General features: G+C 35.9%; 1 long non-coding RNA gene across 1 annotated transcript in view; it reads right to left on the reverse strand.

The window, feature by feature from the left end:
* Nucleotides 1-23,915: 23,915 nt before the first annotated feature.
* The window catches only part of LOC144288819 (uncharacterized), a 32,987-nt gene continuing 28,951 nt past the window's right edge, over nucleotides 23,916-27,951 (reverse strand). The window contains exon 3 of the long non-coding RNA XR_013356816.1: nucleotides 23,916-24,399. This is a non-coding gene — a long non-coding RNA (uncharacterized LOC144288819). The remainder of the gene's footprint in view (nucleotides 24,400-27,951) is intronic.

A 27,951-nucleotide genomic window follows, 5' to 3' on the forward strand; every position in this document is an offset into this window, starting at 1 on the left:
TATATGAAGAGTATTATTGGTTCCCCTTTATAGTGGAGAACATGAGTTACACAGACAGTAATTTGCTCTCCATGTTCACACAGCTAGCAAGGAGTTAAGCTGAAGTTAGAATGCAAAAATATTTGACTTCATGTTCAACCCACCTCTTTTGCTCCCCTTCCTACACATATTTTTGAGTGTCCACTATGTGCCAGGTGACACGCTAGATATGTCAGGGATTTAACGATGAGAAGATCCCCTCTCACAAGGAAAGGAAATGAGTATCTCTGACCCCTTGGAGCTTACTACCTATTGGCCTTCAAATCGAACAATGTGCCACTGACTGAAAGTAGAGTTGTATTTCTCATAACACTATAGAAAAACATAAAGATAAGGACTGTCAGAAAAGCAAATAGCTATCTTAGGGGGGACTTTTGGCCTGGGGACAGAGCAAGGATGATTGATGTCAACCAAGTTATGGATCAGAGAAAGGTTATGAATTAAAAATAAATAAGTCATTAAAGAAGGCAAGTCATGATTGAAATAGCAGTCAGCATCAGGACATTCTGGTCCTATGTAAGATAGGAATGAACTCAAAGGTAGGTTTAGAAAGACATTTTTTCTAGGACAGATTAATATTTGGAATATAGGTAGGAGTTTAAATCCTTAGGTTACAAGAATTAGATTAAAAGGGCAGAACTCGAGTTGGTTTTAGTTTTAGAAAGGGGAGCAGTCAAAGAAAAGACAGATTACCGCTCTAGATGATGGCTACAGTAGTGGTAAGCTTATAAAAACAACATTAAGACTTAGGGGCATGTATCTAGAGTATTGTTAGAATGCAAGCAGAGAGAACCCCCAGGGTACAGCAGGACTGAGTTAACTTTTCTGGTTTATGTCTCCTTATATCATTACTGATCAACCTCAGGATTGGTTATATGCCTAGGAAATGCCTGAACATACAGATGTCCCCCGAGTCATCTTAGCTATATGAAGGGAGGATGATGTATCCAAAAATTAGACAGATCACTACAATAAACAGAAACAACAGGAGAAAAAGAAGAAAATTAAGATTTTGAGAAACACCCATGGGGATTTTCTTCCTTTCTTAAATTTCTGAATGACTAATTTGTCCCTGGACACCATGAACATCAATTACTCATTCCAAAACTGCTTAGAACATTTTTTTGAGTTTTTAAAAAACATTTTTCAATCATTAGTCCCAGTTTATATAAGCAGATTTTAGATATAGCTCCTCTGAGCTTTCTTATTTTATGATATACAGGATGCTGTATTTTTGAATTGGGTAAATTTCCATTTGCTTTATGTTCAGGCCTCCCAGGAACTTGTTCTGTAATATTGAAGAAAAGCAACTTGATTCCATAGAGCCTTCATGTGAGTTATAAGTTATGGCATCCTCATAAATGTTGACTTGGGCTACCCTAGACAAGAAGCAAAAAGAGATACACCACAGAATAGTCAGCAATAGTGGATAAGAAATCTCCAGTTAGATCTAAGAGGGAGAGTGTGGCATGTATTACAGCAAAGTGGTTTCAATATAGCTGTCATAGTCTATAGTATATTGTTGTGGTAAAGAGCATAGAGTCTCAAAGGTAGGATAACTGTGTCTCAATCTCTGCTATTTTTTTTATTTTTTAAAGATTTTATTTATTTATTCATGAGACACACAGAGAGAGAGAGAGACAGAGACAGAGATAGAGACAGAGAGAGGCACAGACACAGGCAGAGGGAGAAGCAGGCTCCATGCAGGGAGCCCAACACAGGACTCGATCCCTGGTCTCCAGGATCACACCCTGGGCTGAAGGAGGCGCTAAACCACTGAGCCACCCGGGCTGCCCTGCTCTGCTATTTAATAGCTTTGTGTGATCTGGTGAAGTTTCTTAACTTCTCTGCATCCTTGTTTATTAGAAAAATGAATATATAACTAAAGGACTTATTTCAAAGGCTATTATGGCACTTGTAGGAATGAATATATGTAAAGAGCTTTGAACAGAATATTGCAATAATGATTTTATAATAATTATATACTATATTATACATTATAAATATTATGTTATAATTATGATTGTTATTTGTGGTTAATGACACATTACACAGGTTTTGGCAGTAAGTAATCCTAGCATGGCTAAACCAAAAGTGTGCCCATTTTCTGCTCATGTAACTAGAATTTTACAGAAATTAAATTGAGAGTCCTAAAACTCATTGAGTACTCTGTACTGAAAATTACTTACACAGGTAGAAGTCATATAGCCAACATTTTGATTAACCCAATATCCGTCTGATTACTACCAGCCTTGAACAAGGGGGTGGGGAGCTCCTACTATGCCTTCTGTAATGTCAATGTCCTGACAAACTACTTTGCCAACATTATTCAAAGTGTGGAGTACAGATCCAAAGATATCTCATCAAGTTAGATCTAATCAAGGAAGGAGTTAGGTTTTGGCTCTTCTTCTCCAGATATCATATTTGACATTAGGTTTTCTCATAGCTGTATCATACTTCCACTCATATTGTTTGAATTTAGGGTGAACAAACCCCTATGCTGCCCCAATATTTTGCAAACTTTTCAGCTGATAGGCAAGACATGCGCACCACTTCTTTGCTTCTCTTACTTAGTCAACTACCTATTTTACTTGTATCGCTTCCAGTAAAAGAGTGACCTCATATTTGCTGACACATGTTCACTGATTGTACAAGAAATGTTGATATTTTGTCTTTCGTGCGTCGTCAGTTTCCTTTTCTCACTCTCTCGCACTTCCACCCTCCAATGTCTTTGAAGCCACTGTCCATTTGACATGAAAAATGTACTTATAGTCTTGTGGCTAATTATTTCAAGGAGAGGTGAAAAAAATCTTGAATATGGCATGATGAACTCCATCTGCTTCAGCTAAAGCAATTGCACACTTCAGAATTTCTTTCCAATGACAACTTTTCAGCAATTTACTTTTGTTAAACATTGCATTCTATCCCTCCAATGCTGGACTGATCTTTGTCTATATCTTCAGAGAATTAACCCTATCCCAGACCAGATTTTTAAAAATCATAAACTTTCCTTTGAGATTTTGTAGAACTGAATTGTCTTTGTGTTACCAAATTATTATCACTTCTCATGCCATTACTCAGGGCTTTCGCTTCTGGCTTTCTCAGTTTCCATAAAAAAAGTGAATAATATCACTGTGGTTGACTGTCTCATTCAAGAGTTGAGGTAAAGAACTCTAGTTAGGGCTTGAAGCCAGACCTAGGAGCACTATTCTTGTCATTGATATATGATTATTGTCTGTGCTACTCTGCTCTGTATCAGGAATGTTCTTCCTATTGCTATCAGACAGGATTATTTGAAGTAAAGCTCTTAAGAGTTTTCCCACAAAGCCCAAGGCTGGGACTCAATTTTACATGTGCTATTTAGTATTTATATAATCTTAGATAGATTATATAGATTCAAATTTCTCACATGTCAATGAGGAAAACTAATATTGGATTATTCCTGGTAGGGTTGTTATGAGGATTGATTGAGATAAAGTGTTCCATATAATGCCTGATACATAGAAATATCAATAGATAATAACTATTTTATTTTTGAAAATATGTACTCTTCAACGTCTTTGTGAAACTAGTGATTTAGATTAAATTATCTTGGGTTAGCATATGATTAAATATTAAAGAACTGGACCTTGTTAATGTCTAGAAGTAAACAGAACTTCAAGAATAAAATATGACCTTTTTACAACCTTTTTGCTTATACCCTAAAGTTAAAGTACCTGAGAAGAAAAAGATAAAATAGCAATAATATTATTTAATTTTTACTAGGTATAAGAATTAAAAAGATGAAAACTTTCTAGGTCAGAATGCATTCACTTCTGGTGACTTGCTCCATTTTATTATTGTTGCATTTTTCTGAATTTTTATACATAGTCTATACCTAATAATTTAGCAGTAAAGTATTGTACTCGTGAGTTTTTTTTATCATTGTTCCACATAGGTTATTTTTACCTATGTTAAGTAATAAAGCCCTAGTTACTTGGTTAAGATCCTTCAGAAGAAAGGTGTGTATCATCTTAAGCTTTAAAATAACGTACCCTCACCTCCTCATCTGGTTTGAGTCTAGTGGTACCTAAACACATATATGTGGAGATTATGTAAACCACTGACGAATATCTCATCCTGGTCATTCCATAGTTTGAGAATAATGATTACACGGTGGACCTAGATATCTATTCAGGGAAGGCCTAGATGCCAGTGTGACTGGCAGTGGTGCTGGTGAACAGTGTTTAGCTGTCAACCATTATAGGGATTCCTCAAATATAGAGAATTGCCTTACCCAAGGTCATGACCTTCCTAGAATGGCCTACCTTCTCTTTGAGGCATCCCTGACCACCCTAACTAAAATTGCAACTTTTTTTTCCCGTAGCACGACCCATGCCTTTCTATGTTTACTTTTCTCTATAGCATTGCTATACAACATCCTTGATAATTTATTTATGTGCTATTGTTTCTCTTTCCCCTTTAGAATGTCAGCTCAGTGAAGGCAACATTTGTAGGTTGTCCTGTATCCCAAGTTCTAAGGAAACTACTTGAAACATAATACTTGCTCAATAATTGTTTATTAAATAGTTTTGAACTCTAGATTGAATATGTCACCCTTTTTTGAAAAAGAAGAGTGAAATAGACAATAATCAATAAAATATACAGGAGCTGTGTTTGTATTTTGAATTTTCCCCTAAGTTTAGCCTCACTAATAAAAGATGCTTGTCTATAATAATGAAGTTCTACTTTGTTTTCCCCTTGGTTATTGATCCACGAATGTTTACTTAGTCAAAAACTAGGAGGAGAGAAAATATGCATGGCAATCATAAAGCTCCTTTTTATACGGAGCTGTCCAAGGCCACCTAGCTATCCTTGTGATTTAAAATATGTGTCCAGTTTCTGATTCCTAAATTAGTCTTCAAACCTTCTCATACATATTTGACTCTCTGTCATCTCATAATTTGACTTCGCACCCAGAACTCCCTTTTTAAATAAAGGCCTTTTTTTCCCCAATAGGTTTTTCACTCAAAGCCTCCCCAAGACACAACTTTATAAATTCTCCTCTCTATCCCTGCTCTCACTACCTGGCATAGCAGATTATTAGCAAATGAAACTCTGCCTCTCTGTCCAATCAGGCTTCTAGGTCATTGATCCCAGAATGTGCCCAGCAAAGTGTTCCCTGACTGCTGGGAATGAGAGTTAGTTTAAAATATTCTTGTAAAAAAATTATTGGGGTATATTTTACATATAAAATATACCCATTTCAAGTATACAATGTAATTATTACTAATGTTATTGAGTGGTGCAGCCATGATCATAAATCAGTTTTAGACCATTTTAATTCCTCCAGTAAGATCACTCTTGCCCATTTATAGTTAATCCCCATTCTTATTTCCAGTTTCAGGCAATCATTTCTGGAAACATTTCTCTAAATATTTGCCTTTTTCTAAATATTTAATTAAAAAATAGAATCATACTACACATGGTGTCTTGTGCCTGTCTTCTGTCTCTTAGCATAATGTCTTGAAGCACATCCATGACATAGCATATTCCACTGCTGAATAGTATTTCATTGTATGGATATGTTGCGTTTTGTCTATCCATCTATTTTGTCCATCCAATTGATGAGCAACTTTTCAGTTTTAAGATATGATAAATAAGATAATTATGAACATGTTCTTGTGGGGATATATGTTCTCAGTTCTCTTGTGCAGATATTTAGGAGTGAAACTGCTCAATCATATGATAGTTTTATGTTTAACTTCTTGAGAAACTGCCAAACATTGTCCAAAGTGGCCGTGCCAGTTCCATTCTCACAGCATGCTTCTACACATTCCCATCAACATTCGTTATTGTCTCTCTTATTTATTACAGACATCCTAGTAGATGTGAAATACTACCTTACTGTGGTTTTAAATTGCATTGTTGTGGACAGGGAGATGGGAGTAAGCCAAGTTACACATCAAAGACCCTGCTGTTCTTACTGATGTTCAGTAGTTTTTTCTGGAATAATCACTCTTCAGATTTTGGGAAGTCTTTGGTTAATTTCTAGAGTTTTGAAAGAATTGATTTTGCTGATACTGTGTTGCTTTTGTGGAGAGTTACTCCATGATACCACAAGTCCTGTCTCAAGTCTCAAACATTGTGGTGATAAGTTTTAACCTCATAAAATCTGTCCTTATTTAAAGATTTCTTAGTTCTTCCCATGTATTTTCTCTCTTTTATATTATTTAATTTCTCAAAATCTAAATTTTTCTTCATTAGAATTTTTTTGATAGAAATATTTCCTTGCCAGCTGTCTAGTCACCATATGTTAAATAGTAGTTCTTTTCTCCACATGCTTATTATTACTCTTTATCAGTATTTTTTATAATGTATTTTTCTCATTTATATTTTTGTTAAAAATGATGCATTTATTTATACATTTTTTTAAAGACAGGAAAGTTAGAAGAGCAAGTACCCCACTGAAATGTTGAAATACCACACAAGTACTGATATCTGTATTCTATATTGCTTATTTCCCTATTTACTTATGTTTCTAAGGTTTCACCTGGTTGTAATTTTTACATGATCATACTGGCCAATGAATGTGGAGACATTCAATAATCACATGCAAACCTTTCCAACTTTCTGTTATTGGGAAAATGCCATGATGATAATGATAATAGTAATAAAGATAGTAACAAAGACTTATATAATTTCTATTATGTACCAGATTCTGTCTTAAGTATTTATATAGCTTAACTTATTTAATCTTTATATCCATTCTCTGAGGTAGGAACTACCATGGTCTCCATTTTCTCTACCTCAGAGACTGAGGGACAGAAGTGTTGAATAACTTGTCTATGTCACTCGGCTAGAAAATACGGGAGCTGTTAGTTTTAACTCCAGAGCCCTTATTTCAAATTCTATTGATTCCTTTATTGCATGAGTTAACTAGGGCATGGAGGGGTTAAAAGAGTTGTTCAACCAGTAATTGGTAAAACTGAGACTTTGGTTCAGTCAAATTCTAAAGGTAACAGGTGGCAACTATTGAGCAACCCACACACCCATGGGTTTAAGATGGTTCTTATTGGGAAGAGTTTGGGGAAGAAGAGATTCCTATTGTCTAGATTACCTGTACTTAAAGTATGTTCCAGAGATTGTTTCCCTGCCTGTTTGCCTATAGGGGAGGATGATAGACAGTTCAGATGTACCCAGCCAGAAGAGCATTGCTGTAACAGTAGGAATTTGAATTCCAAGATGATATCTTTAAAGTATCTTGCCTCAGCAGCAATCTGCCCCTGGCAAAATCTTAGCTATAGAGTCAAGACCACTCTAAGCCAACAAAGATGCTAGGAAATGTATCACTATGAACCAACTACTTGTGTATCTATGCCTTTCTGGATAAACTGGAAGTCCAGTCTGACTGGTATGATACTCTAGAGTCTAGATACATCGATGGCACTTATATCCTGACAAATCTATGCACGATGGCAGCATACACATTGATTATGTCACACACACACTAGCCAGTTCAGATACTTCTAGATTACCCTAAGATGACTACCCTAGGCAGAACATCCCCTACCCCTCCTCAGAACTCAAGAAGGCTCCTGGCCATCCTACTCAGGCAGCACACAAAGTGGGAAGAGGCTCAGTTGAGTTTGCTCCAAATTTTCTCTTTTATCATCTTCCTTCGGCATGAAACATCTATGTTCATTTCCCCAAACTTTGTCTGGGTATAGTTTTTATGTGATCACTCCAGCAAGTGAATACATTGATAGGTGACATGTAGTGACAGTTTATAAGAGTCTTTTATGTTTCTAAATATTTGTTTAACTATTAATATAAACTTGGGATTTTCTCAACAGGTAGTGTTAAACATGTCACTGATTTTGAACTTAATAGAATGCATAGAAGTATTTAGGAAAATCATATACACCTCAGAATCTCACAGGGAGATACTTTGAAAGGATCTGCTTATGCCTTCTGTAATATGCATTTAATCAGAGAACATTATATATTACTGCTTCAAGAGTTTTATTATTGAGTTTATTTAGTGGTAACTATGGAATAACTATTCTATTATATTTACCTTAATATGTATGACTAGGTAAATTAGACATGATTAATATCATGCTAGATAATATCACTATTAGAATGATATGTATTAAATATAAACGAACTTTGTTTTAGGAGACAGAAGTGAGTGCTCGCTTCGGCAGCACATATACTAGGAGACAGAAGTGACATTATTTTTTACCCAGCTATAATAATATTTCACTGGACTTAGAATCTGGTAGCAAAATTTGTTGGAGGACCTGGTAACAACAGAGTTGAGGAAATTGTTTCCCTTAGCTATTACCCAAATTACCCTGTAAAAAGTATGGTACTGTTCTGTGCGTACATGTGGATTCAATGATGTGGCCAATCCTTCCACTACACTTGTCCCCAGTGATTATTTTTTGTAAGGTTTTATTCATTTATTTGAGAGAGAATGAGAGAGAGAGAGAGAGAGAGAGAGAGAGGCACTCACGGGGGGGGGGCGAAGGAGAGGGAGAAGCAGACTCCCCGCTAAGCAGGCTGAGCAGGGAACCCCTGGAGGGACTTGATCCTAGGACCCTAAGATCATGACCTGAGCCCACCAGGCAGTCTCCAGTGATGATTCTTGACAGAGCCTTTATGATGAATTGCATTCTGCCTATTGTTTATATAGGGGAGTCTAACAGAACTCTCTTTGAGTTTGATTTGTGATTCCTATCCAATAATATAATCAAGTCAGGTTTTTAAAGAAAGGATACAGATAATGTTTTTGTAAGAACATTAAATAGATCTTTCCAAATGTCTTCCATTTTCTATAAATTGTTAAGATAAATCATTTTCAGACATTTATTTTCCTAAATCTACCAAGACATACTATCTCTCTATGTTACAGAATTGTTGATACACCTTGTGCTGAGGTTTAGTGTGTAGATGGATTTCCCCTATCCATGACTGGGGAGATTCCTATCCAGAGTGAAGACTTACCAACAGATAACTGAGAGAGGAAAAAGAATAAACAAATGGATATCTAACTATAGATGTTTGCTTTTGTTGTTGTTTTAAGATGTAAGAGAAGTGACAAATGGAAGTTCAATGTTAAAGAAGATGTCATAAAAAATTGCAAACATTTAAAAGTCATGGTGGTCTAAGTTCATTTCAAGCAACTGTCTTCAAAGTGTGGTCCCAAGAACAGCAGTATTTTTCAAGGAATTGTTGTACTTCACCTAAGTTATCAAATTTGTGGGCATAGAATTATTTAAAATATTCCTTTATTACCCCTTTAATGGAATCAGTAGTATTGGTCCCTCTTTCATTTCTTATACTAGTAATTTGTATCTATTCTCTTTTTTTCTTGGTTTGCCTGGCTAAGTTTATGTATTTTATTGATCTTTTAAAGGAATCAGTTTTTCATTTCATTGGTTTTATCTAATTTTTCAAACTTTTAATTTAATTTGTTTCTGCTCTTATTTTTATTATTTCTTATTTTCTGTTTACTTGGATTTAATTTTCCCTTCTTTTTCTGGTTTCCTAATATGAAAGCTTCAGTTTCTGAATTTAGAGCTTTCTTCTTTCCTAATACATGCACTCAATGTCATAAATTTCTTTCTAAGCATTGTTGTCACTGTATCGTACAAATTTTGATGTGTTGTATTTTTATTTTCATTTAGTTCAAAATACATTTTAATTTCTCTTGGGATTTCTTATTGACTAATATGTTGTTTAGTAGTGTGTTGTCTAATCTCCAAATATTTTGGGAATTTCCAGCTATCATTCTGTTATTTTTAGTTTCATTCCATCGTGGACCAAGAGCATGCTTTATATGATTTCTCTTCTTTTAAATTTGTTAAGGTGGGTTACATGTCCCAGAATATGGTCTATGTGGGTGAATGTTCTTTCTGAGCTTGAGAAGAATGTGCATTCTGACATTGTTGGATGAAATATTGTGTAAGTGTCAATTAGATCCATGTGATTGATGGTGCTGTTCAGTTCAACTACGTGCTTACTGATTATCTATCTACCTTTTGGAGCTATCAATTATCAATAAAGGGATGTTGAAGTTTGTAACAACAGTAGTGGATATATCTCTTTCTCCTTGATGTTCAGTTTTTGTCATGAGTATTTTGACATTCTATTGTTAGGTGCATAAACATTAAAGATTGTTATGTCTTCTTGGAATATTGATCCCTTTTTGCTTACATGGTGTCCTCTTTATCCCTGATGGTTTTCCTTGCTCTGAAGTATGTTTTATCTGGAATGAATATCATGACTCTAACTTTCTTTTGATTAGTGCTAGCATGTTATGTTTTCCAAAAGTCCCTTAATTTTTAGCCTACTTAAGTCTTAAATTCTATGATATCTATAACTGTTTTCTTTCATGGGTCTTATTCTGATTTTGTTGTGTTTTGTCCTTTGCTGTTTTCTTTTTTCCCCTTTCTGGTTTAGCTCAGCATTTAATACAACTCCATTTTCTCATTTCTTTTGGCATATTGATTATATTCTTTTAAAAAAATTTAGGGGATTCCCTAGAGTTTTAACATGCATGTATAAGTAATTAAAGTCCATTTTTGCACAACACTATAGTGTTTTGTGGGTAGTGCAGATTCCTTGTAACAGCACCTCGAATTCATCCCTCTCACGTGAAAGTCATGATCTTAGGATCATGAAATCAAGCTCTGAGATAGGCTCCATGCTTAGTGTGGAGCCTCCTTAAGATTCTCTCCTACTCTCCCTCTCCCCCTGCCCTGCCCACTGCTCATGCTTGCTCTCTATAAAAATTTTTTATATCTTTTTTAAATTTAAAAAAATAAAAAAATAAAAAAATATTTTACCCTCACTTGTTTTGTTCTTTCATGCTCTTCTGTTTGTATAGATCCGAATTTCTGACATATCATTTGTCTTATCTCTGAGGAACTTAATATTGCTCACAAAGCAGGTCTACTGGCAACAAATTCCCTCAACTTTTGTTTGCCTGAGAAAATCTTTATTTCATCTTCACTTGTGGATGACACTGCTTCTGGTAAAGCAGTTTCTTTGAGGCCAGACCTTTGTTATAAAGGACAGAATACTATAAGCATACTTCCAATTAGTTATTCCCACCCCCCACCAACCCCTCACCAGAAGCATGACAGAATTTTCCTCTGATTTTCTCCTTGAGAACCTTGGAGATAAAACACAGAACATGTGGCAGTCCCTCTCAGGCTGAGCTCAGGAGTTTTTAATCTTTCAAGGTAGTACAAAATTAGCTTCTAGCAATTAGTCACTTACACATGGTTTTTTTAAACATATTTTATTGTGCAAAGAACATTGAATATGAGATTTACCTTCTTAAAAAAATTAGGTGTATATTGTTATTAACCGTAGGTAAAATGTTGTACACTTAAATACTCCAAACCTATTGTTGCCTATAGCTTCTACCATTCTTGGTAAAATGTGAATTAGTGTATTCCCTTGTCTTCGGTTTTCATGGCACTGGCTTGCCATGTGACTCCAATTTTCTGATGATTCTAGGTAGAGTTGTGGTTGTTGTTTTTATTGTTTTATTGAGGAAATCTCTACCATTACTTTATTTTCTAGAATCTTCCAACCTTCTGTGTCCTAGGAGGTGGCTTACAGGAAAGTTAACCACTCTTCTCCACATGACCTACATAATACTCACAATTTACTCTTTTTCATGACTCCCTTATGACTTGCAGATAACCCCCTTCCTTAATTATTACAAGGTCAGGAGCTAGACACAAAGATAAATATGTCTTATTCAGCTGACTGAGACTCTCTCTGATTATAAAAACAATCTTTATATATATTTGTCCTACCTATAAATTGTTTATTCCTGTTTATATATATCCAAAGCAAAACCACACTGCTAATAAACTCTGATATTGAGATCTTGGGCACTCTCCTTTTTGGAATAGCCTGAATAAAATCATTATCTTTACTTGTCTCGATTTTTGTCTTTGACACACCTTCTCACATGCTTATACATACTTCCCGTGCTTTATGAAATAGTTTTAAAGATTTTATAATTTTAATTTGTTATGAATTTTTCAACTGCAAACTCTGGTTGATAACTTCAAAACATAATAAAACTATTTGACATTTGCTCATTTTATCCCATGCCCAAAATAATCAATCATGCATTATTTGTTACAAGAAGCAAATCATGATTTAAGTGTCAATTTAGATAAATCTGTGATATTATAAAGAACAACTGTTTTTCAAAATATAATTTTATTTTGAAAGCTTCCATGGAAAATTATTATATTATTAAGATTGTTTTCCAACATTTTGGCAATTTCAGAGTTCTACATAACCTTGTTTTGTTCTCCAATTCAAATCCTAATATCATATTGACACAGTCTGAAATAAATGCAAATAAACAAAAAATATATATATCCTAATTCTAATCACACATATTTTCAAGATGCTCATAAATAATGCTTCTTGTAACCTTATGTTCTGAGAGCCATGGATTTTAATAGTCAAATTCAATCATATCCTATCCTTGGCAGTATACATTCTTCTGACAGGATGTTAAAATGAAAACCTTTCTGTTTTAGTTCTGGCCGAGACTTCAAATTCCATGAAGAAAACAATAGGGAGCAAGTGCTTCCACATTCCACACTGAGGTGATATACTGCCCATGTTGGACTAGAAAGAAAATAGCAAGGAAACAAAAATGAAAACCGTTTTTTTTTCAAGCTCTTTATATTCATCAGAATATAAGAGTTCTGATGTTGAAGAAGTTAATAGAATACATATACACATATAATACATATACATATATATACATACATATAATATACATATATATGTATAAAATATCTTATGCTGGTTTTTTTTTTTTTTTTTTTTTTACTGCTTTAATGAGATAGAAAACAGAGAGAGAGAGAGAGAGACCTAAGAGACCTAATGGTATAGATTCTAGTCCAGGTCTGAAAACCTGAGTATCAAGAGCACTTAGGGCAGGAGATCAATATCCTAGGTCAAAAAGGTATTTATTTGTTCTATTCAAGCCTTCAGTGGTTTGGATGATATCTACATTGTGCAGGGACATCTGCTTTACTCAGTCTACCAAATTAAATGCTCATGTCTTCTAGAAACACCCTCACAAATACACTCAGAAATAATGTTTAATCGGCTATCTGTGCATCCCATGGCCTAGTGAAGTTGACATATAAAATTAACTATTACAGGAATCATTCACTGTGAGCTCCTTTTTATCTGGTATCTTATACTCAACATAATTATTTTGATATTCATCCATGTGGCAGTATAGAATTCCATTGCATGGATATTCTACAATGTATTCATTCATCTTTTGATGGACATTTGCATTGTTTTCAGATTACTACTATGAATAAAACTGCTTTGAACATTTATGTACAATTTTTATATGGACATCTACTTTTTTTCTCTTGGATAAATGCCTAGTTGTTAAATGGCTGGATCATAACATAAGTATGTGTTTAACATTCTAAGAAACTTCCACACAGTTTTATCAAGTGGTTGTACAACTTTTATATTCCCACTTGCCTTGCATGGGAGTTCTAGTTCCTTCACTTTCTTACCAATACTTGTTATGTAACTTTTTAACTTTATCCATTCTGAATATATAGTGATATCTCATTGTAGTGTTAATTCCCTTAATGACTCATGATGTTGGGCATCTTTTCATATGCTTATTTGTCATTAGTTAGAATTATAGCTAGTAACCCAAAAAAGTTATAAAATGGAATCATAAAAATACTCAACCTTAAGGGCACCTATGTGGGTCAGCCAATTAAATGTCTGACTTCAGCTCAGGACATGATCTCAGGGTCCTGGCATGGAGCTCTGCCTTAGGCTCTACTCTCAGCAGAGAGTCGGCTTGTCCTTCTGCTCCTCCCCCCAATTGTTCTCTCTCCCTCTCTTTTCTCTCAAATGAATAAATAAAATCTTTAAAAAAAAATACTCAACCTGAAAGAAACAAAAAAGGGACAGTTAAAAAACAAATAACAAGGAAGTCATTTAATTAATAACATCATAATGACATTCAATATAAATGGTCTAAACACTCCAATTAAAAGACAGAGATTGTTAGATTGGATAAAGTAATAAGATCCAACTATCATGAGCTAAAAGAAACCTACTTTATTTTTTTAAAGATTTTATTTATTTATTCATGAGAGAGAGAGAGAAAGAGGGAGAGAGACAGTGAGAGGCAGAGACACAGGCAGAGGAGGAAGCAGGGTCCCTGCAGGGAGCCCGATGCGGGACCCCATCCTGGGACTCCAGGATCATGCCCTGGGCTAAAGGTAGGCGTTAAACCACTGAGCCACTCAGGGATCCCCCAAGAAACCCACTTTAAATAAAGTCATTAATGGGCCAAAATTAATGAGATGGGAGAGGATACATATTAACATCAGTGAAAACAATGCTAAAATGACTTTCATAATTTCAGACATAATGGATTTCAAAACTAATAATATGGAAAGGGGTAAAGACAGTCATTTCATAATGATAAAGGGGATCATTTCATCCAGTCCTAGGATACTAAATGTGTATGCACCAAATAACAGAGCTTCAAAAAGCATGAAAAATGATCCTGTGTTACTATAAGAAAAAATATCAAGAAATCCACCTATGTAGGTCCAGATTGCATCCTTCTCTCAATGATTGATAATATAAATATGTTGTCCTTAAAGATACTAAAAACATGAACAAAATTACGAGTCAACGTAAACTAATTGATAATTATGGAACACTATTTAACAACAGAATACACATTCATTTCAAGTATATACATTTCAAGTATACATTTCTTTTTCTTTTTAATGATTGAATAATTAATTGATTTGATAGAGAAAGGGAAAGTGAGACAGAGAGAGTGTGCAGACATGCACACAAAGGAATAAGGGGAGGGGTAAAGGGAGAGAATCTTCAAGGCATCAGAGTTTATTGAATGTTGTCTTAAGGTCTGAGACTGTCCTGATGACCCTACTGGTCAGTTTCTTTAGTAATGCTTGCAACTGGCCTAACCACTTTGACAAGACTGCTTGACCAATTAAATGACCAACAAAAGATTCTCAAGGAACTGTTCTGAAGCCAAAATTCCTTGCACAGATCAGCTTGTTCAAGATGAAGACGTAGGATGGTCCATGTGTGGTACATGATTAGTGGCTCTGGGGAACTCCCTTGTGGTATGTTCTTCAGACACCTGTTGCTTGCCTGCATTCTCTTTGTTTTTGTACCTTATCCTTTGCCTCTAAGTAATAGTTTCACATATGTGTTTTCTGTGGAGTCTGGTCGAATGCTTTCAAATATCCACAATGAGAAAAATCTTTGAATCCTGACAAAGGGAATTTATGAAAAATTAATAACTTATAGCAAAAGACTGAATGCTTTACTTCTAAGATTAGGAATAAAGCAACGTGGTACATTATCATTATTTCTATCCAACATTATACTGGAGGTTCTAGCCTGTGAACTCAGATGGAAAGAGAAATAAAAGGCAATCATCCTTGTGGAAAACCCTACAAAATCTACAAAGAAAGCTATCAGTACTAGTAAATTTAACAAAAATTCAAGGATACAAGATCAATTTACAAAATTAATTATGTTTTTATTGTATTAGTGAAAAATTTGAAATTGAGAGTATGAAAATAATGCCACTTAATATCAAATATATGGAATATTTAGGTAGAAGTTTGATAAAAGAGGTGTGAATTCTATACACTGAAAATTATAAAATTTACCTGGGGCAAAATAAGATCTGAGGACACCTGGGTGGTTCAGTGGTTAAGCATCTGCCTTCAGCTCAGGTCCTGATCCCAGTGTCTTGGGATAGAGTCTTGCATCCCCTGCAGGGAGCCTGCTTTTCCTTCTGCCTATGTCTCAGCCTTTCTCTGTGTGTCTTTCATGAATAAATAAATAAAATATTTAAAAAGAAATATCTGAAAAATGGAGAAATATCTTACATTCATAATTTGGAAAACTCAGTATTGTTAAGACATCAATTCTCTGCAAATTCTTATTTAGTCAATGCAATCCCAATCAAAATCTCAGTAGATTTTATTTTAGAAATTAACAATTTGTTTCTAAAATTTATATGAAATTATAAAACATCTGATTTTCAAAAGACACTTATAAAAACAAAAGATCCCCCCAAAAAGGCCTGGGGAAAATATCTGCAAGACTTATATCTAAGAAAAAACTTTCATCTCAAATATATGAATCAATCTAATTCAATAATTAGAAGATAATACATTTTAAAAATGGGTGAAAGATTTTCATAGACACTCTTGTTTTGATTTTTATCTTTTTATGTGAGTGAACCCTGCATAGCCTACATTTCTTTGAGATACCAGCACTAATCATAGTTAGGAAAGATGTTTTACATTATGTCTAAACCTATTGAAAAGAATTTAAATGAAATTTGCTGCCATAGAATTTGTATTTCTTTCTATAGTCTTTACAAAAGTTTTCAATGGAATAAACTCATGTGAATATTCAGACTACTGAATGCAATAGTTAAGAAATGCTGTAACACTCTTCCTGTTCAATTTTGGTGCCTTTTTTGTTTGATAGTCTAGACATAGCCTGTGTTTCTTAGACATGTTTATAAATGGATTGGAAAGGTGGTCTAAATAAAGGCTTTACTGAAATACAAAGCATCTTTTTGTTGTACATTGTTGTTATTAAGAAGATTCCAAAAGAGGGCTTCTGGCAATGAGTCATATATTCTGACAGATGTTTTCTACAGATGAGAGTTCAGCCCCACCTTTCCCAAAAATGTAAGTTTTAGGAGAGGTCTTTCTTACAGAGCCCTTGGGAAATAAGTTGTAGCGTAGACTATGTTTCTTAAAACAACTCCTATCATGTTTGAAATCTAATGGCAAAGGTTTTTTTTCTGGTAAATAAATGATTTTGAAACTTTAAAACTTTCAACATATTTTGCTCCTCGATTCCAACTACAGCCTTGCAAGAGAACAAATAAAAATCTTAAAAATAAAAGAATGAGGGAACAGTAAGAAAGCTACTTTTACCTTATGAATGTGAAACTGAGTGTAAAAACAAAGATTCTGTGTGTCCTAAAATATGGAAGGGTTTAAGAAAGTTCCTGATCAAATCTCCTTTCTGTATAGGTAAGGAAACTGAAGCCTGGCGTGAGGACGTATAAAGAGCTGGGAGTGGAAACCAAGCCACAATACTACTTCTAGTCCAGTGTTCTTCCCATGATACTTTGACAAAAGGGAATAATCTCGGACAACATAATTAAGAGGTCAAATACATTGTCCAAGGTCATATAGCTAGTAAGTGGCAATGCTGGGACAAGAATCTAGAAATCGGAGAACCCGAAGCCCATTATTTATAATATACAATTATATTCTTTATAAATTGTTATAAAACCAATTGAAATGTGTTTTTGTTAAAATATATTTGAGTTTCATGAAAGAAACTCTCTGGTTTGGTTCATCATTGCATTTAGCATATCATAAGTCTGTAGTAAATATTGGATATTCACTCATCAATTCACATATATTGATTCTTTTCTTAATAAAATATTTAATTCATTTATTCATGGGAGACACACAGAGAGAGGCAGACATTGGCAAAAGGAGAAACAGGCGGGGCACCTGGGTGGCTCAGTGGTTGAGCGTTTACCTTCGGCTAAGGCCTTGATCTTGGGGTCCTGGGATTGAGTCCCGCATTGGGCTCCCTGCAGGGAGCCTGCTTCTCCCCCTGTCTATGTCTCTGCCTCTGTCTGTGTGTCTCTCATGGATAAATAAATACATTTATAAAAAAAAAAAAAAAAAAAAAAAAAAGGAACAGGCTCCCTCTCGGGAGCCTGATATGAGATTCTATCCCAGGACCCCGGATCATGACCTGAGCCAAAGGCAGACACTCAACCACTGAGCCACCCAAGTGTCCCTATTGATTGATTTTAATGTACATAATGTTTAACCTGATTGCATATCAACTATTCACTTAGAAAACAATGGGCATTTGTGTTGGCTATAATTCTCTGATACCAAGAATCACCTCCTCTAAAACTCTTACAGATAACTTTTTTGTGACCCAAGATGCTCTGGACTGGTGAAGGAAGTATCTAGCTGATCTAATTTACTCATAGAAAAAAAAAAAGTAATAATAAAAGAATGGTATAGATTTCTATTTATATGGGGATATACCTATTCAACTCCACCAATTTCATTTTTCTAGAGGAATTGAGAGATTGGGCTGAAATAAAGATGAGAAAATGAGTAAAGGAAATCTCTGTACAAATATATTTATCTTGATTCCCTTAGTAATTCAAGATTTGCTCCTTGAGCATCTGTTTCCAAATATAATTTCTCATTTCCTATTCATTTTTTAACTCCTCAGTTCTCATTTTTTTAAAATTTTTATTTATTTATGATAGTCATACAGAGAGAGAGAGAGAGAGGCAGAGACATAGGCAGAGGGAGAAACAGGCTCCATGCACAGGGAGCCCGACGTGGGATTCGATCCCGGGTCTCCAGGATCGCGCCCTGGGCCAAAGGCAGGCGCTAAACCGCGGCGCCACCCAGGGATCCCTCAGTTCTTTTTAAAAGATATATTCACTGCAATTTGATTATTGCCTATAAAGTCCTAAGCTCCCATTATAATAACTATTATAACCAATATAAAGTTTTGAAACGATATTTTGTAGGGAGATAACACGGGTATACTTGTTTATACATGCCTCTTATAAATATTCTAAAAATCAGCTGTCCCTTAAAAATATAGTGTATGTGGGGCACCTGGGTGGTTGAGCATCTGCCTTTGGCTCAGGTTGTGATCCTGGGGTCCTGAGATCGAGACCCACATCGGGCTCCCCGCATGGAGCCTGCTTCTCCCTCTGCCTATGTCTTTGCCTCTCTCTGTGTGTCTCTCATGAATGGCTGAATAAAATCTTTTAAATCTATCTATCATCTATCATCTATCTATCTATCTATCTATCTATCTATCTATCTATCATCTATCTAAATCATATGAAGTATAAAACAGCATAGCATAATCTCAAATTTTAAATTATTTGTTTAAAATTACTTCAATTATGTCTGTTAAGTACTTTCAAAATATCCTTTAACATACTGCAGTGATTAAGAGCGGACAGTTTATGGCTGACATATTTTACATGTTTTTAAAGTCTAGCATGTGTGTATTGGGAGTTTGCTGTAATTGTATGTGCATTTGGATAAATGAAATCTAATTGTCTATGCAGTCTTTGCTTAATTACAACCCAAAAAAGAAAATCAACTGTGGCTGTTTTAATATATTTTTAATCATTCCAAGAACAATTGTTTTAAATATAAAGTTTAAAATATATTTGAACAGAAGAATACATTTAATCCTAATAAATTATACCAAAGACGTCAATAACATATTAATAAAGAACAGTTCTTACATGTAATATTTAGTAAAATCTGTGATATAAAACTTAGTAATTTCCAAAATAATTTAGTAAAATTAAATAAATAAAATGACAAAGGAAATGAAGTCACAAATTAATGTAATAAGAAATATAATAAGTCAGCAAAAATAAAAAGACCTTCATTAATCTTCATTAATTTAACATAATTAATTTTTTTAAAACACAGCTACTTAATTATATTTTAAAAATTGATAACATTCAGTGCTGGCAAGGGTGTGGTAAAGAGGGCACTGATAAATATTAGATGTGGTTTTGAAGGGTAATCTGGGAATATGTATATAATTTTACAATTTGACTATCCTTTGCCCCAATACCTCTAAGAATCTATTCTTCAGTTATACAAGCCTAATGATAGCACACAGACACACAAAGACACACTCCCTCACACTCTCATGCAGAGGAATATTTGTTATAAACATGATTTGCAGTAAACAATTAGAAAAAAATTATAATACCTCCATTCAAAGTTTAGTAAAAGTACAAAATAGAATGAGGTATTGGCCTTTAAAGCTACACATTATAATTTTTTAAGTGGATAAAAAAAGAACTCAAATCAATATGTGCAGCACGATTCCAACTTATAAATAAGGAAACTAATTACTGAATATAATAAATGTATCAAGCTGACTATGTACATATGTATAAATATATGGAAACTAGAAAAACATATTTAGCAAATTCAGTAGTGGTTATTAACGGGGGATGGATTTGACCAAGTCAAACATAAGAATGACTTCCTGTGTAAATAACAAAGAAAAATTTTGAGGTTATTGATGATTTCCTTTTTTTTTTTTTTTTGACTCCCAGTTTAAAAAGTAAGAGAAAGGCAACATGATGGTATACTGGCTATTAATGTATAGATTTATAGCAATACATTTCATCTGCTCTATTAAATAAAATCAAGGAATTCTGTGTATGTGGGGGAATCAAAGAAAGTATTCAGACGATGGCCCAGGTGGAATTAGCTCTACTGGAAACTGCTAGTCTTTGGAAACTAGTTAGATATCTAAGATGATATTTCTTTGGAATAAAGCTTACTAGACAGTTTTCAAGGTGATAATACTAGGTGACAGGCAAAATATGGCACCATGAGAGTTAGGCATATCAGACAGTAAGCAAAGGTCCGAAGTATTTCAAAATTAGCACCAAAGGGCTACTGCTAGTTAGAAACTCTAACCACTGGGTTAAGTTACAGGTCTCTATGACCTTGGATATATGTGGGAATCAAGACAGGATCAGGGCATAACACAGTGTACTATCCTACTATTGAAATAAAGATAAGGGATGAGAAGACACAGTCCCGAAGAACAAGACAAAGATGACAATAAGACCAGCTAAAGTATTAATTTGATGTTAAGATTCTGAGCTATATACTGAGATGACCTGTCTAGAACAGAACAGGTAGAAAATGCATTTGAATAAGAAAAGATCTATCTTACACCTTTGCTCACTATTTGATTTTACCACCAGTAAAATATGAATTATTCTTCTGTCATCAAAAAATGACAATTTCCAATTGCTCCTACAGCACCATAATTTTTAAGTCCACTGGTCTCAAAATTTAGAGTTGTCTATAACTTTTCCTCCTTTACCAACTTCTACAAATCTTGAAACCATAACCCAAGTCCACATGTCTTTATTTCATTCTAATTACTAAAAGTCTTCTCACTTATCTTCTTTCTGCTCAACCCTCCACAAAAGTGTCAAGAAAATCTTTTTCATGTTAAATCTTTCTTCTAAAGTCTCTATTAGGGTTCCCAAGAATACCAGATGTGATGAAATATTGTTTTTCAGAAAGCCAGACTCTCTGACTCTCCCTTCTCAGATGGTTTGCATGGCCATTAGTCTGGATAATTTTCCACTTCTGTAACTCCAGAAATTGAGAAAAGTTTTCCTCTAAGTATAACAAAACAGAGTGGTTAAGATCACAGACTCTAAAACAGGACTCAATTGGTTTTGCGATTTGCATCTTTCAGATTTCAGCTATATGATTTTAGACATGTGATTTAATCATTTAAGCCAAGCTTTACTTTTTTCCTGATTTAAAAAAAAATTATTTTTTATTTAAATTCAATTAGCCAACACATAGTACATCATTAGATTCAGATAGTGTTCAATAATTCATCGGTTGTGCATAACATCCAGTGCTCATCACATCACACACCCTCCTTAATGCCCATCACCCAGTTACCCGATCTTCCCACCCACGTGGCCAAGCCTAGGCTTATTTATCCATATGAAAAGAATAATATTTCATGAAATTCTTACAATTCAATGTTATCTTCCACATTTGTTGTTATTGCTTTGGCACATAAATATTAACATTCATCATTATAATTCCTCAAAATGACAGCATTTTTTTTTTACCAGTGTACGCATGAAGCCTTTTAAAAGTACACACACAATGTTTGTTCATGTGAAGAATATTCTGATCTATACTATATAAAAAGAAATAATTGACTGATACAAAGTTATCAGTGACTTGTAAGATGCTTTCCTCATCCTTGAGTTCTTGCATTTCCCGCATCACATAAACCTGTGGTTCTTTCCACAGTCTGGTCTTTTGGGTGAAAAGCCTTCCTTGGAAACTTGTCCATCCTAGAGTACACCTTTTTTTTTTTTTTTTTAAACCAAAAGAAAAATCAAACTCGATAGATATCTATATTCCGGAACTCTTTATTATTCTTCCTAGTTAAGAACACTGTTATTTTAATGAACCCAAAGTAGCTAATGAATGTTTCAGATAAATACAGGGAAATCTCCCGAACTAATTTTTTTTTTAAAGATTTTATTTATTTATTCATGAGAGACACACAGAGAAAGAGGAGCAGAGACACAGGCAGAGGGAGAAGCAGGCTCCCTGCAGGGAGCCCGATGATGCAGGACTCGATCCCGCGACTCCAGCATCACGCCCTGGGCCGAAGGCAGGCGCTGCACGGCTGAGCCACCCGGGGATCCCTCCCGAACTAATCTGAATGCAACTTAGCAAGGGCTCCCGGGAACCGGAAAGTCGCCAGGAGCCCATGGGCTGCTCCTCAGCTCCAGGCTGTTGAGGCTGGTTCATCAACCTGGACTCCTCTAAGGGCCCGGGGTCCGGGCGGGGCTGCAGCAGGCCGCACTGCAGGTATCTCTGCGTGGCGGCGTTCCTAGGACCACGAGTCACGGACAGCCCGGGCCCGAGCGGGGGGTCGTCCCGTCTCTGCCAGAGCGGACAAGCCAACCCTCGCTCCCGGATAGAGAAGCTGGCGCAGGACAGTGGTCTTCCGGACGCCGTGTGTCAGCCGGCTCACGTCACACGTCCGACGGCTGCGAGGAACAGTAGGAAGACTGCTTGACGGCGACGCAGGTAAGCACACGGCAGTCGCTGTGGTCCTCTTGGGGGGGGGGGGGCGGACGCCTTTTCTGAATGGCGAGGGGGCGTCATCTGCAAGGACAAGCAGGTCCGCTCAAGGGTGAGATGCCGCGGCCTGAGCAGAAGGCCCTGGGCTGCCATCCTGCCAGGCCCGGGGCCACTCGGGCGCTTGGTCTCTGACGCTGTCCCAGGGGGTGCCAAGCCCTGCGCGGAAGAGCGGGCCACGTAGGCCGGCTTCCGGCGTGAGGCTTCCTTCCCAGCCTGCAACGCGCCGGGCGGAAGTGACGCGGTCTACGCCCATCAGGGCTTTAGTAGACCTCAGGGGCGTCCAGGTGTGGGCGCAGGCGACGCGCGTGTGCGCCAGGTGGGCCTCTGCGCCGTGGCAGTTCTTGCAGCCGTGGTCGTCGGCCAGGGGAGCGGGCCGCGCGTGCTCACGGGGGCGAGGCCGGCGCCCTGCGGGTTCCTGGCCCCGTGGCCGCGGGCTGGGGCCTCCCGAATCACTCTGGTAATTCCCCCTTTTCTCTTAGTCGCACCTTCTAGCATATGCTCCTTAAGCCAGATCCTCAATACGTTTAATTCGCAACCAGATTTCTCTGCTGAGTGGTCAGTTTACACAGTGCTGAAATTGGCCACCGGCGCTCAGAATATATAGCCTGAAGGTTTCGGTGTCCAACACCGTCTGAGTGCCAGTGGCAGCTTGGCGGCGGCCCCTTTTCCCTTTACCGCCCCACGAACACCAAAATTAAGGTCTCAAGAGATGCTTCACCAATTAGGCAGTCGTAAGGCATGAAAGTGCTATTATCTCTTCTGTTGTTACGGGAGGTGTAGATCGTTATCCTCCTATTTTTTATTAATACTAGTAGTATCTTTTTAACATGTAATATGTATGTAGGACCTGTTTCAGATCACTTGTTCCAATCAAGGGAGAATTGAGTTTAGAGCAATGGGAATTTAGTAAGAAAATACCGGGAATTAAAGATAAATTAAGAGGAATTGGTTACCTGTCCTGTGCTCATGTTCTTTTGACCACGTGCCTCAGCCTGGGGGAAGGGGAGGGCTTTCCAAAATCAAGGCTGAGTAGGATTGCAGTATATTCTTTTGTTATTTTTTATTTATTTTTAAAAAGATTTTATTTATTTATTCATGAGAGAGAGAGAGAGAGAGAGAGGCAGAGACATAGGCAGAAGGAGAAATAGGCTCCATGCAGGGAGCCCAACATGGGACTCGATCCCGGGTCTCCAGGATCACACCCTGGGCCTAACGCAGGCGCTAAACCACTGAGCCACCCAGGATCCCCAGTATATTCTCTTTAAGACAGAGTCACACATTGATGGTGAAGACTACAATGATTTCTTCTCTTCCAATTGGTCGTCACAGGCATTACTGACTATCCACATTCCCAAACTAAAACAGAAGGAAAAGGGAAGAATAATCCCTTCAAATGCATCATTCCTTCCACATTTGATGAGTCAGTATGTATGGAGCATGCAGCATCCCCTGCCCTGGAAGTTGTGTGCAGAAATGATGTGCAGATCGAATAAAAGGTCAGGGCATTCTGGTATTTCACCTGGAAAAGTGAAAAGTAGAGATGGTCAGGGCTATAGCCACACATTAGAATCAGATGGGAGATTTTATAACCTGTTGCCCAAGATCCACCCCTGACCAATTTAATCAGAATCTTTGGTTATGGGTTCACACATTGGTATTTTTTTAAAAGTTACCCTGGTGATTCTCATGTGTAGCCAGGTTTGAGAAGCATAGGCTAGCCCTTAGGGAAATAAAAGTTATTAAGAACACATGGGAAGCAGATTCTAGCCAGCTGGCTGTACTTCTCCAGCCTTAAAAAAAAAAAAAAAAAAAAAAAAGTCAGGAAAACCCAAGTATTTAAGAAACCATGGAAAAGAGGGCTAAGTGGGCAGCCTGGTTACTTCATAAGTAGGGCTGTCACTCAATCATAGCTCCCAAAGCTGTGCTCTCTACCCCAGGCATGGTGCGGAGACTACTAAATTCAAATTTCACTGTTCTAGATTAGATACTTTGTTTAAATAAAAAGAAAAAAAAGCATAGCATATTATTCTTACCAGGCCTTTGTATATAATTAAGATACAGTCATAAACTAATGTTATTGATACTAAGAATTTTTAGGAATTACTATCAAGATATAAGAAAGGGAAGAACACTGAATGATAATTGTTATCTGGGTTGTAATGCTTTTTTTTTTTTTCCCCCAATTTGGACTTATGTTTCTTAACCTATCAGTTTCCTTGTTTCTAAAGTTACTGAGTTGACTTTTTTTTTTTTTTTTATCCATTTATTCAGTAAACTTACATTGATCAACACGCTCTGGTCAGGCATTGTCCAGTGCTAGGGTTACTAAATGGATCAGGCATGCATTCTGGTAGATGGGTTTAAGAGGTCAGGAAAGATTTCTCATAGAAGTGTCATTTTAGTAGGTACTAAAAAATGAGTGAGGAAGTTCTAAACATAGGAGTTTGGAAGATAGGAGTGTGTGGGGAAGAGGGTGGGGAAAGGAGTGCAAGTGAGCTCAGAATCTTTAAAATAATTGTCATCTGTTCGATGTAGCTGAATTTCAAGTTTGAGATAGAGAAGTAGGGATATTAAGTTTTGTCATGAGGGAGTGTTGTTGAGGACCAGTATGTATTTTTATGCAGTGATGGTGAGGTAAACACCTTAGAAAGATCAATCTGGGAAGGATCTACTGACAAATGATGAGACTGAGGTTAAGGACATAGTTAGAAGGAGAGCCATACCCAGAGGATAATTTATGATGGCCTGAACTAAGTGCCTTTCTGGTAACAAAAATCAAATTTGGTGTTAGAGAATGAAAAAAATGAACTCAGAACCTCCAAAAAAATAATGCCTACAAAGTGTTTTTAATGGCAAATTTTAGAGTACAATCAAGATATACATATATATTTAGAACTTTTTCACTATCTTCTTTTAATTACCAATGAAAATATTAGAGTGGAAATGAATAGACCTATAGGAAGGTTGACTAATAGTACTGGTTTGAAGATACCCACAAATTTTTAAACAGCTCTATACATCTTTACTTATCTCATCTCTAACATAGCCTTGGGGATTTTCAGAAAAATAGCATGTAATGTCAACTCTCTACTTAAACTGTAAGAATCAAACCCTTGGGAACTATCAAGTTATCAGTCTTTACTACTGAAAACATAACACGGTTTAAGTAGAGCTACTCTAAATGGTTCAGATTACATTTAGGTAATATTTTGAGTGAGATGAAGACAGAGAGATTTTCACCCAAACGACTAGTTTAAATGGCCTACATTTATGTCCCATATTGTTTTTTTGAAGTCAACCAAGGGTATAAAAAACTTCCTTTCCCAAAAATGAAAAGCCTTTGTATTGCTGAGTTCTGGAAAGTGCAAACCGAAGACTCTTGCTAAAAACAAAAACAATTGGAGCGTTATTTGTGGGCCTTTAAACTTATAAAGTTTTTAAAGAAGTCAACCAAATAGAGCTTTAAAATCCAACAAATATTTTCATTCATTTCATTTGTAATACATAATGGAGACTACATGTGAAAGAAGAAATACCTTGAGGCAAATTACTAATGTTTACAACTTTTTATTGTTTATGCTTATAAGCAAATTATCTTTTTCAGTCTTTGGTGTAGATTCAAGTGCCAAAGCCAATTCAATTACCCATGGGGAAGTGTTTGTGTTTCATCTTGAAAACCTGCTCACCCTTCAGCCTCTCAGTTTGGAGTGGTTCTCGAGTTTGTATAGCCTCTTCTGCTTTTCTAATTGTGTAGTGAAAAGAGATACATGTTGGGCCTCAGAAGGACATTTATTTCAAAATGCTCAAATATTTCTGCTTCTGTCAGAAGAGGAGGAGAAAGAGGAAAAAGACAAGGAAAGAAGGAAATGAGAATGGAGCCAATTGACTTAGTTTTGGGAAAGCTTTTATACACCACATGCCCATGACAGACTTTAATGTCTTGTAACTGAAGCAAAGGCTCCAACGCGTGCTTCCCATTCCGCAGGCTCAAAACCAATATGAAAACATTTTGTAATAATGCTATAATGATTTAGTAATAAGCTTCATTTCTTTTATTATCAAGTATCACAAGAGAAAAGTAAAGACTAACCTCCTAGGCCTTTAAATGTCAAGTTCATATCTGTACTAGCAAAGCAGATAGGATTTTTTTAGACCCTAGAGAAGGCCAGCAGGATATAAAATATTCACTGTGTGACATACCATCATGGTTAGAAAGACATGGAAAAACTCTTAGCACACTATATTGTCCTAAAAAGATTTTCCACTGTTATGAAAATAATTGAATTTTCAAGTAGTAATTGGTCTAGGAAACTGCATTTTTTGTGTGACATGTAGATCTCTACATATTCATAGATTATGTGACTACATATTTTCAACTAACTGGAAACCACCAACATCATATATTATGAGGCCATAGAAAAAATATAAAATGAGTTCAAAATAAAATGTTTCCTATTAGACACAACTGCATATTACATGATTTAAGAAATTATTTTGGTTATTTCTAGTCAGAGGCCTTTAGAATCTCTTTTTCATTGCAGTTTAAACTGCAACTGATAGATGGCGCTGACAAGGTATAATTCAGTGTCACAAGTGAAATTGCAGTCTTCTCAGAATTTCAAAAGCCAGTTTCATATTAGCAGAATCTATTGGAGGAATGTTCTTAGGTATTAAACATATTGAGAACTGATTTTCTAGGTAATTCTCAGAAATGTCATTGTGTTTTGTGAAATACTTTTGGTGGACTGTTATTCCTGGTAATTAAAATATCTAAATCTAGTGGCCCTGACAGACTTTAACTTCTCCAACACTTAAGTATATTTTCCAATTTTTCTTTTTTTAAGTTTTTTTTTTTTTTCTATTTTTTCCTACATTCAGATTTCAGTGGTGGATCATACAGGTGTGGAAAGTAGTCTTTTTAGGAAACATGGCCTGTAGTTCTAAGTATATTTTGTTCCCAGTACAACTTTTCCATTCCAGAACATCTAAACATTTAAAATAATACAGGGAATAATAATAATAATAATAATAATAATAATAATAATAATAAACAACTTTGTGGTGCAGCATT

This window comes from Canis aureus, chromosome 18 (assembly GCF_053574225.1).
Source record: "Canis aureus isolate CA01 chromosome 18, VMU_Caureus_v.1.0, whole genome shotgun sequence".
In the NCBI taxonomy this organism is placed as follows: Eukaryota; Metazoa; Chordata; class Mammalia; order Carnivora; family Canidae; genus Canis; species Canis aureus.